The 12,133-nt window shown below is 31.7% G+C and overlaps 1 pseudogene; it reads right to left on the bottom strand.

Annotated features, from left to right (window-relative positions):
• Positions 1–353: 353 nt before the first annotated feature.
• The window catches only part of LOC128225914 (uncharacterized), a 41,425-nt pseudogene continuing 29,645 nt past the window's right edge, over positions 354–12,133 (bottom strand).

Here is a 12,133-nt window from a genome sequence, read left to right as displayed (position 1 = left end):
ATGAAAATGATATTTCCAATCATTTTCAAAGTCTGCCACAAATAATGTGTTTTCAATATACAATGCGTTTTACGTTATTGGCATATAAATGATACCAAGTATCTAAGGTATAAAAACTAAAGTTTCAAGTCATTTTTGTACAAAGAAATCAAAAGATATGGATCATTCTGTTACACATTGGTAAGCCACTAAAAATGTTCTTATTTTAAATGCAGTTACCATGCCGAAATACAAACTTAACTGTCTGTTATAGCTAACACATAAACTAATTCATAGAAACAACGAGTACACATTGCTCATTATATGTACAAAATGACATAAAAGAACTACATAAAACAAGTCTGTTGCTATGATTACATGTGATAATGCCATTTTTTACTCATTTCTTTCATATTTGCCACAAACATTTGATCTACAATCAACATTTCACCAACAAATGAGTAAACTTCGACTTTACACAGAGTTGGTTTAGGGCATACTGCAGATCTTGATGACTCAGATCTAAAGAATGGACCAATAGAATCTTGAGGGAACCATTGACGTGCAGCATCTAGGCACGGTGCGTGCTTTATTTCAGGCAAAACACCACATTTTGGACTCATCCTCAAAATAATTACTTCAAATTCTGAGGAATCTACAATCTCTTTGCATACTACAACTCCTGGTTTATGTTTTGATACATAGAAATGGTGGTATTTGGTAATATTCTTTAGAGTTTTGAAATATGCATCTAGGAATGATTTCCAACTGTGAACTGTGACTGGCTGCTGAGGGTCTTAAACCACTTGTGGGATGTTATGGCTGGATTTTGAAGAGGCGAAAACAGTGTGGGCAATTTCTTGAAGATTCTCGGCATTACAGCATCGCCACATGACCTTCCAGTTGCCGAAGTGACAGTCAGGAGCAAATTTGGTGTGCCCAGCCAACATAGTGTTTAGCGTTACACTCTCATGCAGTCCTGAAAATTGTTGGAAGATCTGTTTAGTGTAAATAAAATTTATCTATATTCACAAAAAATATAACTAAGCAAATGATTTTAACTAGGGTATGATAAAGTTTTCAAGACATATAAATCTTACAATAATGGAGTGTTAACATATATATTTATTTAGTTAACATATTCCTCATATCAGATTACTGCCAACTACACTTTAACTTCATCCAGTTCTGCATCCTTTAAAATTAAAGCACCAATGACAGATATCAATGATGTGATTGATTTCAAAAGACAGTGCATTTGTCATAACAAATGAGACAAACAATTATTAACAGATTAGAAAATTTACCTGTCATTACACGTCACATGGCATACCAAAGCACAGCATTGTTTTTGTTTTGGCCGACTGCATTATCGAAATAAACCTGGAAAATTTATTACATTCGTTTTTTTTTCTTTTTTAAGCTATATGCAATACATGAAGAAAGCAATGTTATAATGAGGGACACATTTCATAAGCCATGGTTGAATCCAAATATCCAATCGTTATCAATCATCGAATGTGAAATGGAAAATAAAATCTGAGTAAGAATGTGTTTCATGGTGTAATATATGTTAAGTTTTATCATCTTTTATATTCACTATTAATTCGCATAATCTCTTCTCAGCAATAAGTATGAAGTTTGCATAGGCTGTTAGAACCTTTAATCCATTAAATATTCTATAGATAATTTAAATGGGTGAAGCACTAAATACCTCAGCATGTTTTTTGAAGGTAGTGGTGGGCCAGGCTCATGACACTGTTACTTCCTTTCCCCGGCCATTCGGCCTCGTCCACCAAATAAAATGTCTACTTTCCTGTACAAATAAATGTTAACTATTGTTAAAGGGACTATACACCAGTTTGGCACCAAAAAAAGTTTTTTTCTGTAACAAGTCTTAGGACAATTATTTAATAAAATATTTTACACTTTGATATCATAATTGTAAAAAAAAATACCAAAATGTAAATGTTCGATCCGGATTCGCCAAAATTGCAGTCCATTGTTGTATCTACTGTGCTACGAAGGCTTACTCTAAACCTTTGGAATATCTAAGCTATATACCTAATTTGGTAATATCAGGTGATAACATCGACAAGCCAATCACGCATACAAATGCATTCTACTAGGTATGCATACCTAGTAATCTTTTTAATAGTAAAATACGAAAAAACTGCGAATATATAATTGTGAACTATGTGGTACTTCAGTTAGTTAGTTTCAATGCATTGTACTCATTGATACCAAGTTTATGTCAGTTTTCGACAATTTTCTTCTTTTTTCCCGCTATTTCATCATATGGTGTATAGCCCCTTTAAATGATTTCACAAATAATAATAAAATTTAGATGAAATATTCAGCAAGAAGATAATGTAGACAACCTAAAATGACACTAACAGATAGCTGTATAACTTTAACAGATCTTTATTTCTAATTAAAATTCATTTTTAAAATACAAGCTAAGATCAAGAGTGTTTAACTTGTTTAAGTTGAATCTTTTAAAAAAATTCTAAGTATGGCCAAGGTAAAAGTTTTTGAACAAGAATGCAAAGCTGACAACATAAAAAATCCAACTTAAAAAATTAATTCTGACTTGGAAAGACATTTTTTACAGGTACATATCATTATTGTATAAGTTCTGTCTTATCTGTTACTCCATGTTTAATTCAGAGTGACATCTAACCATTAAAACATACCTGAACCTTAGGCACACATGCGAAACACATGACACTTCCGTGGGGTGGCGAAATATATCGGCCCGACTTGTTGCGCATGATGTGGATAGTGGACTTGCTGGGCAAAATCCCATGAATAGTGATAGTGCACATCTTGTCTACATGGTTCAGCACCTTCAAAGGCAATAATGATAGCAAATAAAAAAATCTAATAGTATTTCATTTTATGAAAACAGGTGATCCGAACCGTTATTCAGTAACATTCAAATGATAGTAGTATACACTGCAGTATGTTTACATTTTGAATATCCTTGACATCTTCAGGTCTCAGAGTACCATCATAATCATTTGACAAGTAAGTAAATCATCGTTGATTATTTCAAAATCATCATTATTTATCAAACATGATAAAATTGACTTTTATGACTGAATCTTTTATATTTTGGCTTTGAGAAGACTGCATAAATTCATTAAAATAATGATTGTCAAGTTAAAGGAGTTCATTTGCAAAATCTGGATCATCATTTTTAAAATATTCTATTTCATAAGGTACCGTCGAGGCCTGTGACAACGTTTAACATTTAACCTTGCCGGTCATTATCGGTTGCTAACAACAACAAAAATGTCGCCGAATTCACTTCCGGGTTTTGTCAATTACTTTGATTGCCATGTGAAACTATTGTCTAATTGCATCATCAAGCTTGTAGATTGTGTTATACTGATTAAACATAATCATGTAATGATTAAATAACACTTTAATTGCACTTACCACATGTAATTCCACAATTTGAACACAGAAACGTTGAAATTTAACACCGGATGTTCCTCGTGATAAACCGGGAAACGGTGTCTCTGTTACTGCGCAGTTTGTCAGAATGTGAACAAATATCGGTTATAAACAACCATTTCATGATCAAGCATATTCTGATTGATGAAATGTTTGCACCTTACCGTCATACAAACGTAGTTACCAAAGTCCAAAAGCCGAACAGCTGACCAACTCTTACGGTAAATTAAACACACGTTAACAGGTTATGATCAACTAGATATCAACATTGAGTGTTGCAGAGGGTTTATTGCTGAAATTAACGTGTTTTTTATGTTGACAACAAATAACTTCTTAAGTTTTAAGCTCGAAAATACCATGAAAAATCAAGGGGAAAAGAGTGCGCGATTTTATCCTCGCTTTTTCTCGTTATCCACGTTAGCGCCACAATGATCAAAATCGCGTTCCCATCCATTTCAGCAATTCATAATCAACATTTGTATACTAAACAAAAAGAAAATCAAATAACTCATCAAGTGTCAAAAATACAGCTGTTCAGTCACCACAGTGTGTATTTTGTATGTTTTGTTCATGCGAATCAAATTATTAATTTATTAATTAGTAGATTGATATACACCGATTTTGAGACCATTGACAGTCGGTTGTATCGATGTATTTGGTAAGGCGACAATAAGCATGCAGAAAAAAGAAATCAATTGCGACTCCGCATTTATGTTAACAAAGCAGTATTACATATCTGACGTATACTGAACATCCTATAACTGACCTCTAAATGTAGCTGTGCTTTGCAAATCGCTGTGTCTTTAATGTCGAACTGCACCGATAGAGCAACAATTACTTTCACACAAGTGCTTGCCATCAATCAATACACAGTCAATATAATGAAATCTGAAATCGTAAGGCTCGTACAGAAAAAAAATGCCAAAACTCGCTTCCAAAGCAATTGACGTACACTGCATTCTATTTTAATGTTATCAAATATTGGAGATGAATTGTGACATCTCTTAGAATTAAAGGGCACACCATCGATAGATAGTCATTCCCAATGTACCAAAAGTGAAGTGTTCAATTTTAAACCAAAATCAGATTTTTTTTCATCAATTGAAAATTCCTTATTTAGCCATAACATTATTCCCATCTTTAACCCAACCATTTCCTTTTAATATGTCAATTCATAATAAAAAACAGATTTTTATGGCAGTGCTTTATCTAAAATTGAGCCTGTTAATAATTTTGAAACAAACATTGAACCATCATTTAGATCACATCTTATTAAAGCTTTTAAAGTTGTATTTGACTTATAGTCAATATTCATTTGACTTTACAAATCTAGAGCACATGAACTTTGTGTGTTTACTTCTGTTCCATTCATAAGTTTTCAAGAAGAGCGGAATAATCTTTTGTACTCTGATGGCACGTGTTATTATGTTGTCTCTATGTGGCCAAATTGTAAGTTTGCACAATTTAATGTACATTATATCAATCCATGCGATAAAAACAATAGCTTTTAAATATAAATGTAGCCTTATCCATATCTTGCTGACATTCCTCAATTCCAAGGTCATGCCTTAGTAAGAAAAAGGCCATTCTCCGTTCGCAATGATTTCAATCCTCTGAGACCAGCTTCATAAGGCTTCATTTGGCACTTTTTAATTTGGAGGAACGTTGAGAAGGATATGTTATCCCTGTGTGATATTTGAACAAGTTGTTCACTTAGCTCTACTTATTCATAACAAAGTTGGCATTAAAACCCTGCTTTCTTCATGAATGTGACTTTAGCTGCTTTACTTTAGTTTTTCGGTAAAACATCTCTCCTTAGGCGTGTCAGTTTTTCATCTTCATCCTGGGTGGCCACCTTTTGTTTCACCGTTCTCTACTGTCGACCTCAACATATCAAGAAGACACATCCCTAAAAAGGAGAAAATTAAGTTTAAATATAAACAATTCCTAGAGAAGATACCTGTGCCAGATGTGGACAAGTTGTTAACAACACGATTTACTTTCTCGCTGCCACGCCAGAAGCGATCGTTCATGACAAAGGTGAAAGTGGCATTGTTGAAATGTCCATTTTCAGCAAGAAATAAGACAATAGCTGTTTCATGTTATGAAATTCCAGAGTTCTACTTAACAAATATTCATCTAACAAACTAGTACTGCGCAGTTTCAATATCAACTGATGCTAAATGGATGCAATTTCTGCGAATTCACTGTGTACACTAGTAAATACAAACATGTTTAAAGAATTCTGCCAGACATTTTATTTATGTCTGATATTTTGAGCAGATTAGCAGACTTCTATGTTAACTTAGCTGTGCCTCACTTGTGTTCTCAAAGGTAAAAACTGCTAAAGTTCAAAAAGCACCTTTCATCAATGTACTAACATGAATATTCAATCTCTGTGGAAACCCCAGATTACTCTCCATCTGATAAGATATCCTGACTGAAATAAGGACATAATATATCAAACAATTAACTCTTTTATGAAGTAAAAAATGTTACCAACGATATATTTTATGAAAATGTCCATTTATGTTGACATTAATTTACTATTACATATTAAACTCATCTTTAATTTATCAAATAATTAATGTTGATAAATTTAATGATACGTATATAATTGCATTATTGATCTTAAAAAGCGATTCGCATACATACTTAAGTATTTATAACTATGAGAGACAGTTAGAAAGATAATTAATTTTATTAGTTGAATATCCGTGGGAGTAATTTGTATATTGATGTTTTCGTTTGCTTGAATCAGTTTATACAATTACTATTTTATAAAGGTTTGTTTTTTTACCAAACATAAGTTTTATTTTACAAAAATAATGTTGGCTGGTTCATTTGTATCAAATGGTCCTCCATGGTACTACGTTTAAACGTATCTCAAACTGTTACAAGCAGTTTTGGGTTTCTTGAAAAAACATTAAGAGAAGAAATATGTAGAAAAAGGACTTATTCACTGTTTGCGAACTTATTGTTTTAATAGTAAATCTATTTGCAGTAAAAGTGGTATAGTATTCGAAGTGTCAATGTAAATGAAGGAATAAAGCTCTTTCCTAAGAATTTTATAAAACAATCATTGGCTTCTGATTTATTAATTGACAGAACAGTGAGCTGTTTTTTTTATATTATAGAATGTGATGTTGTAGTTTAAAACAGTTTATTGTATTATCACATCAAAGACACAACACGTAATTGTTGTCATATATTGGAATTTTCATTGACGTTTTGTCCATTTTTGTCGAAACCTATTTGTGTTTAGAATTTCCTTGATAAATCTAAAACCAAATAAATAATCATTAAGGAAATATGTCATTAATATGATTATCAACATATCTTTGCGAAACCATTCCCTTTGGGGTAGCAATTATTATCATACATCAACATTGACAGAATATAAATCAAGTCACCATTTTCATTTGTGTCATAATTATGATGTTTTATGTTTTTGACAAATGTATTAAGGTTTCGAAATGTTCTGAATCATGAAATATTCTAAAAAATCGTAAGCTGCTATAACAACATTATGAATAATTCAATGAAAACTATTATAAAGACAATATTTTTCAATCCGATCCCTTTGGAGTTGGAGTAAAATAAAGAAACATCAATGTTGACAGAATATAAATCAAGTCTGCCGTTTTCACTTCTTTCCAATAATGTTTTATATTTATGACAAATTAAGAAATGTTTCGTAATAGTCTGAGTTATAAAATATTCTAAAAAATCAAATGTCTGTACATTTTGATAAAGTATGCAATTAAACAACTACTAGAAGGATAAGCCAAGCACGCGATATATTGACATTGAACATTTTCAGGTATCCTGTGTATAATTCTGTGATTTTGGATGCCTTGTGACCCATGTTATTTTGGTATGATCTGCTCAACAAAATGATTTGATTTTGACAATTGGTAAAAATGTTCATTTATGTCAGATTTAAGCTAAAATACTGATCAAAAATAAATACTGTAATTATTGCTTGAAAAGGGCCCTATTCTTGATATTAATCATTTGAGTTTAACACATTGTTATATGGGAAATGGTGCTAGTCTGGCAAAACTGTAATATGAAATTTCTTGACTATGTGATATAAACGTAATTATCAAGATGCTTCTCGTTTTAACAAGTAATATTCTTGTCAATGATATATATAAACAGACTTGGCTTTATTCCTTCTTGGAAACAACAAAGTAATAGTGTTGTCTCTTCCTTGATTCTCATGAAGAAAACCACCGTTTATATAAAACGATTGCATTATTGGACGTTTTCCCTTAAGGGATATTATAAAAATTAAACATTAAAGGCATCTCTACAATCTTAAATGTCTTCTATTATGGCAGGTACACATTATAGTCTGCATCTTTGACGTGTATAGCAGCCCTACACATGCTCAATACTCATTTAGGGGATTTGTAATATTAGCAGCGTTGTTTTAGGTGTGACAGTCTCTGATTTAAATCGAAAACAAATAACTAAATATTTCTTAACGAACTTGTATATTGCTAAATTGTGCTCTTGTGCCCTATCATTATGATTAAATAATTGAATAATATTTTCATATAAAACAGAGGAGAAATATATTTGTTAATCCGTAAGTATGTTATAGTATTGTTTAAATACAACATGCAGAAGTCGTAAAATGATAATTAATCGATACATATTTGGGGTTATGAAGCAATATATTTGTCAATGATACATATGAACAGACTGTATCTTATTGTTTCTAGGGATTAAAATCTTAATCGAGTCCATTGTATGCTTTGTAGGAAGAATTGCATCATTTTAATGAATCGAATAACATTATTTGATTTTGAAATTAGAAGTTTTCCCTAAAGGTCTATCATTCAAATGAAATATAAGTACATCTTTTCAATCACGTATATTTTTGTTATTGCCTCGGGATACTTATAGCCTAAAACTCAGACGTGTACAGAGACAAAACACATGCTCATAAGTCACCGAGGCAAATTGTTATATTAGCAGCATTTTTACAGGTGAGGCCCCAGGTTTTCGAAACTTTTTAAGCTTAACAGGCTTAAGTTGCTTGTTTTAATTAGCCAAAATACATACTTAAATTGAATTGTGATAAATGGAAAATGTTTAATTGTGATTATCATCATAAAAATAATTCCTATCAAAAGTATAAAAACGCTAAAAAAAGTTCCTATTTCCCTAATTGATGAAAAACAGAAATAGTGAGATAAGCTTAATATAGATTTCAGTTTTATTACAAATTGGGAAAAAGAGCTTCTCTGGCAAAATTATGTTATTTGTTAAGCAGAAATAAGGGACTTAAGACGTTTCGAGAAATTGGGGCCTGATGTGATTTTAACCGGAAAAGCCTACATACTTAATAAAATTCACACAAATCAAAACAAGAAAGCCAAGTCAGATTTCAGATAATCTGATATTTTTCAAATTCTTGTTGTATGCATTTGTGAGTACGTTTATTATTGATATATTCTCGGTTAATTTTTTTAACCAATTTAAGCTGTACAGAAGTAAATAAAATAAATGTAATACATTTGATACATTATCGCTTTTGTTCTTTAGACACTATTTAATTTGTACAAATGAAATGACCAAAGCCAACAATTACAAAATTTCAAGTCTTTTATAAAGGGAAATATATACATATGATGAACTAGTTTTGTATTTTTACCATGATAAATTAACCATGATGTTTTTTGTCAAACAAAAAACGTCTTATCAACTTGAATAAAATATGAAAGAATGAATAACGCTTCTCTCAACAAATATATGTTTTAAAAGATGTAATCAAGAATAACCGATTTTTAGCAAAATATGAGAAGTATATTTTGAAAATACGTCGATTGTGCTCTTATGCTCTCAGAAAGGACGGGGAAGTGTTGCAGAATTCAGTATTATAACAGTTGAGCAAGCTAGTTTTATACAAAAAGTAGGTTTGATTTATGAAAAAAATCAAACTAATACATAATTAGTATGTGTTATATGATGTCTTTAACACTTCCCTCTCTCAACTCAACTCAAGTGTTTCTCATTTATCATCTTTATGGCAAGTTCGCCTGTACGTTTGATGTTTCCCGAACGTTTTTTATCCTTATCTGGGCATTCATATATTACTCGCTGCCAGTTAATGATATACATTAATAGAATGTTACGAAAGTTTGATGGTTGCACTTTTCAGGCCAGAGGGCGAGGTTAAAGAGTCTTGACATCATATCGATGTTGTCAAAAACAGACAACGTGTTATCTACGAGGGTTCGTTTACCCAGCCAGGCTGTTATGAGACCGTTACGTGGATCGTTCTGAATCAACCAATAGGTATAATTAAAAATGATTCAAAAAAGCAGTCGGGTACAGTTAATTCTTTTGGACCTTCTGTATCGTTGAATATGACAATGTGGTCTTTGAACATGAGCAACTATTTTTAATTATATCTGGGGTCTTCTATGGTGCTCCAGTTTTTTTTCTAAAAAAGTAACGATATATTACGAAAGTTTCGGCAGTGAAAGATATGAGTTTGTAAAATCTATAGTTTTATTGAACTTGTATGCGAGGATTTTATTTCAACCTTTTTCGAAAATAATTTTGAAAGTGTGGTTGAATTTATTTTGTTCTAATGTATTATGTTCAATTTTGCTTGTGAATTAAAGCTGTGTTCTTCCAGGATCCGTCCGTCATCTTTTGGAAAGCATTCTTCATCACATGTATTAAAAAAAAAAGATTACGTATTTATGGTGTTAAACGTTAATACACATTTCGTTGATGTTTAAAGTTTGTTATTGTTTTCCTTTCTCTATTTTGTTTTGTGGTCGTAACAACATCACCAAATGCTTTATAGCCGATGCAGGATATTCTTCCAGAATCAACAGATACCGTATCTCATTCAAATGGAGTTTTATCCCTAATTAACGTTCAATAAATGTTGCACAAGAGTGCAATAAACATGCGGGGATAATGAAAATAACAGGCGAAAGCGAGAACTTCAGTCCTTTAGGATTTCAAAGAGGCGGTTTCCGAATTTCGTCTTGTCCAGTCCAATTAATTATTATTTGAGGTATTTGCTTTTATTACACATAATTCTAAGACAATTTCAAAAATCAGGTTATACCAATTCATAAAAAAATACTGAATGCTAAATTAGAATTATTCTGTGCGATTTATTGGAACTGTTTCCATATTTAATTATTTACGAGTTTTATGGAGTGTATTTTATAATAAATCAACTTTTTACACGTTCAATTTAATAATGATTTAGAAAATATTGTTTTAAAGGTAATTGTCTTAATTTTCAGAAGTAAATATTGCCTACAAACATATATCCGTGGCAGAATTCTGTTTCTGTTTGAATTGGCAAGATAAACTAAACTCATTCCACAGGTTTACATATAAAAATCAAATAGTGTACTATAATTTAAATTTAAATTTTTGTATCAATATCTTTCAAATATACAGTTCATTTACTACAGTACATAACGTAGGCAAGAAATACACTTGTCACACAGCAACAACTTAAACAGTAAATCTGAACTATATTTTACCATCTTATACCAATTTCTTTAAAACATAACATTCATCTAATTCACCACAAACTGTTTTATCACGGGCAGTGGTAAATCTTCAAAGACAAGATTGATGGTTGGGAGAGTGTTTAATATATTCTCCAAATGTTACTTTACTTATATTACAAGAACTAATGTCAAATGTACGGGTTTTGCACTAAATCCCGTTTCTTAATGGCGGAGTGAGATATTACATAAGCTGTTAAATAAATCACAGGAAAAGTGATTTCGCTAAACGCATGTAGTGGACATGAAAAGGATTTTATTATCTTGTAAATATTTTCTGTCAATAAATTTATAAACAATATGACTTGATAGCAACGGTCTAGCACTGATGTTTTCGCAGTTATGTCTTTTAAATCCCAAATGAAATGTAGATATACACTTTTCACAAAAAAAGCCCATACACCTTGCATAATCGCGTCAAATTCAAAGTATACATTTTAAGGTATTTTCGACATCTTGGTTCAAGTAAATGCACAGATAAAATTGAGTGTTCTATTTATTTGGCTTTATATGAAAATTGATGTAGCCGGTTTTCAAAACTTGATGCACTAGTTTAGTGTTTGTTTGATAAGTCTACGATTAAAAAGATGCAATAATCATATAACACAAAGTTCAGTATCCCTCTTATCCGACAAATATATCAGACATATATCAACTTTGTTAGATAATATTTATGTCAGTTTAGGTTTCATCACATGGCAGTTCTTTGAGTGTTAGGACAGAGGATATTTCCTATCCGCAGGCCTTCGTTGCTGATCAAAGTAAGCATACCACGCCACCGATCTTCCAGATCTTGAGGTCTAAAATCGAACTCACAGGGTAATACCCGCACGCTTTCATGGCAGACAATAGGAGGCCCGTCGTGCCTATTCACAGGCGAGTTTTTAAGACTAATATCAACTTTGTAAGTGATGAAATATATTATTCAATAAACTAAATCACTTACTTACTTAATATCAACAGAATGGCTAGACTTAAGTGGTTGTTCATTATGTCAATATTTTTATAACTAGAACACATGCACAGTTTGAAACGTTCGAGCTTGGAATTAACCAGACAAGTTTTAGTAATACGCGTACACTATATGGTATGGTATAGCATTGATTATGCGCTGAACAATTGCCGGATAAGCC

The sequence above is a fragment of the Mya arenaria genome, chromosome 3 (assembly GCF_026914265.1).
Source record: "Mya arenaria isolate MELC-2E11 chromosome 3, ASM2691426v1".
NCBI lineage: Eukaryota > Metazoa > Mollusca > Bivalvia > Myida > Myidae > Mya > Mya arenaria.
Note: the sequence above shows the minus strand (reverse complement) of the source record. Positions and strands in the feature narration are given on the sequence as shown.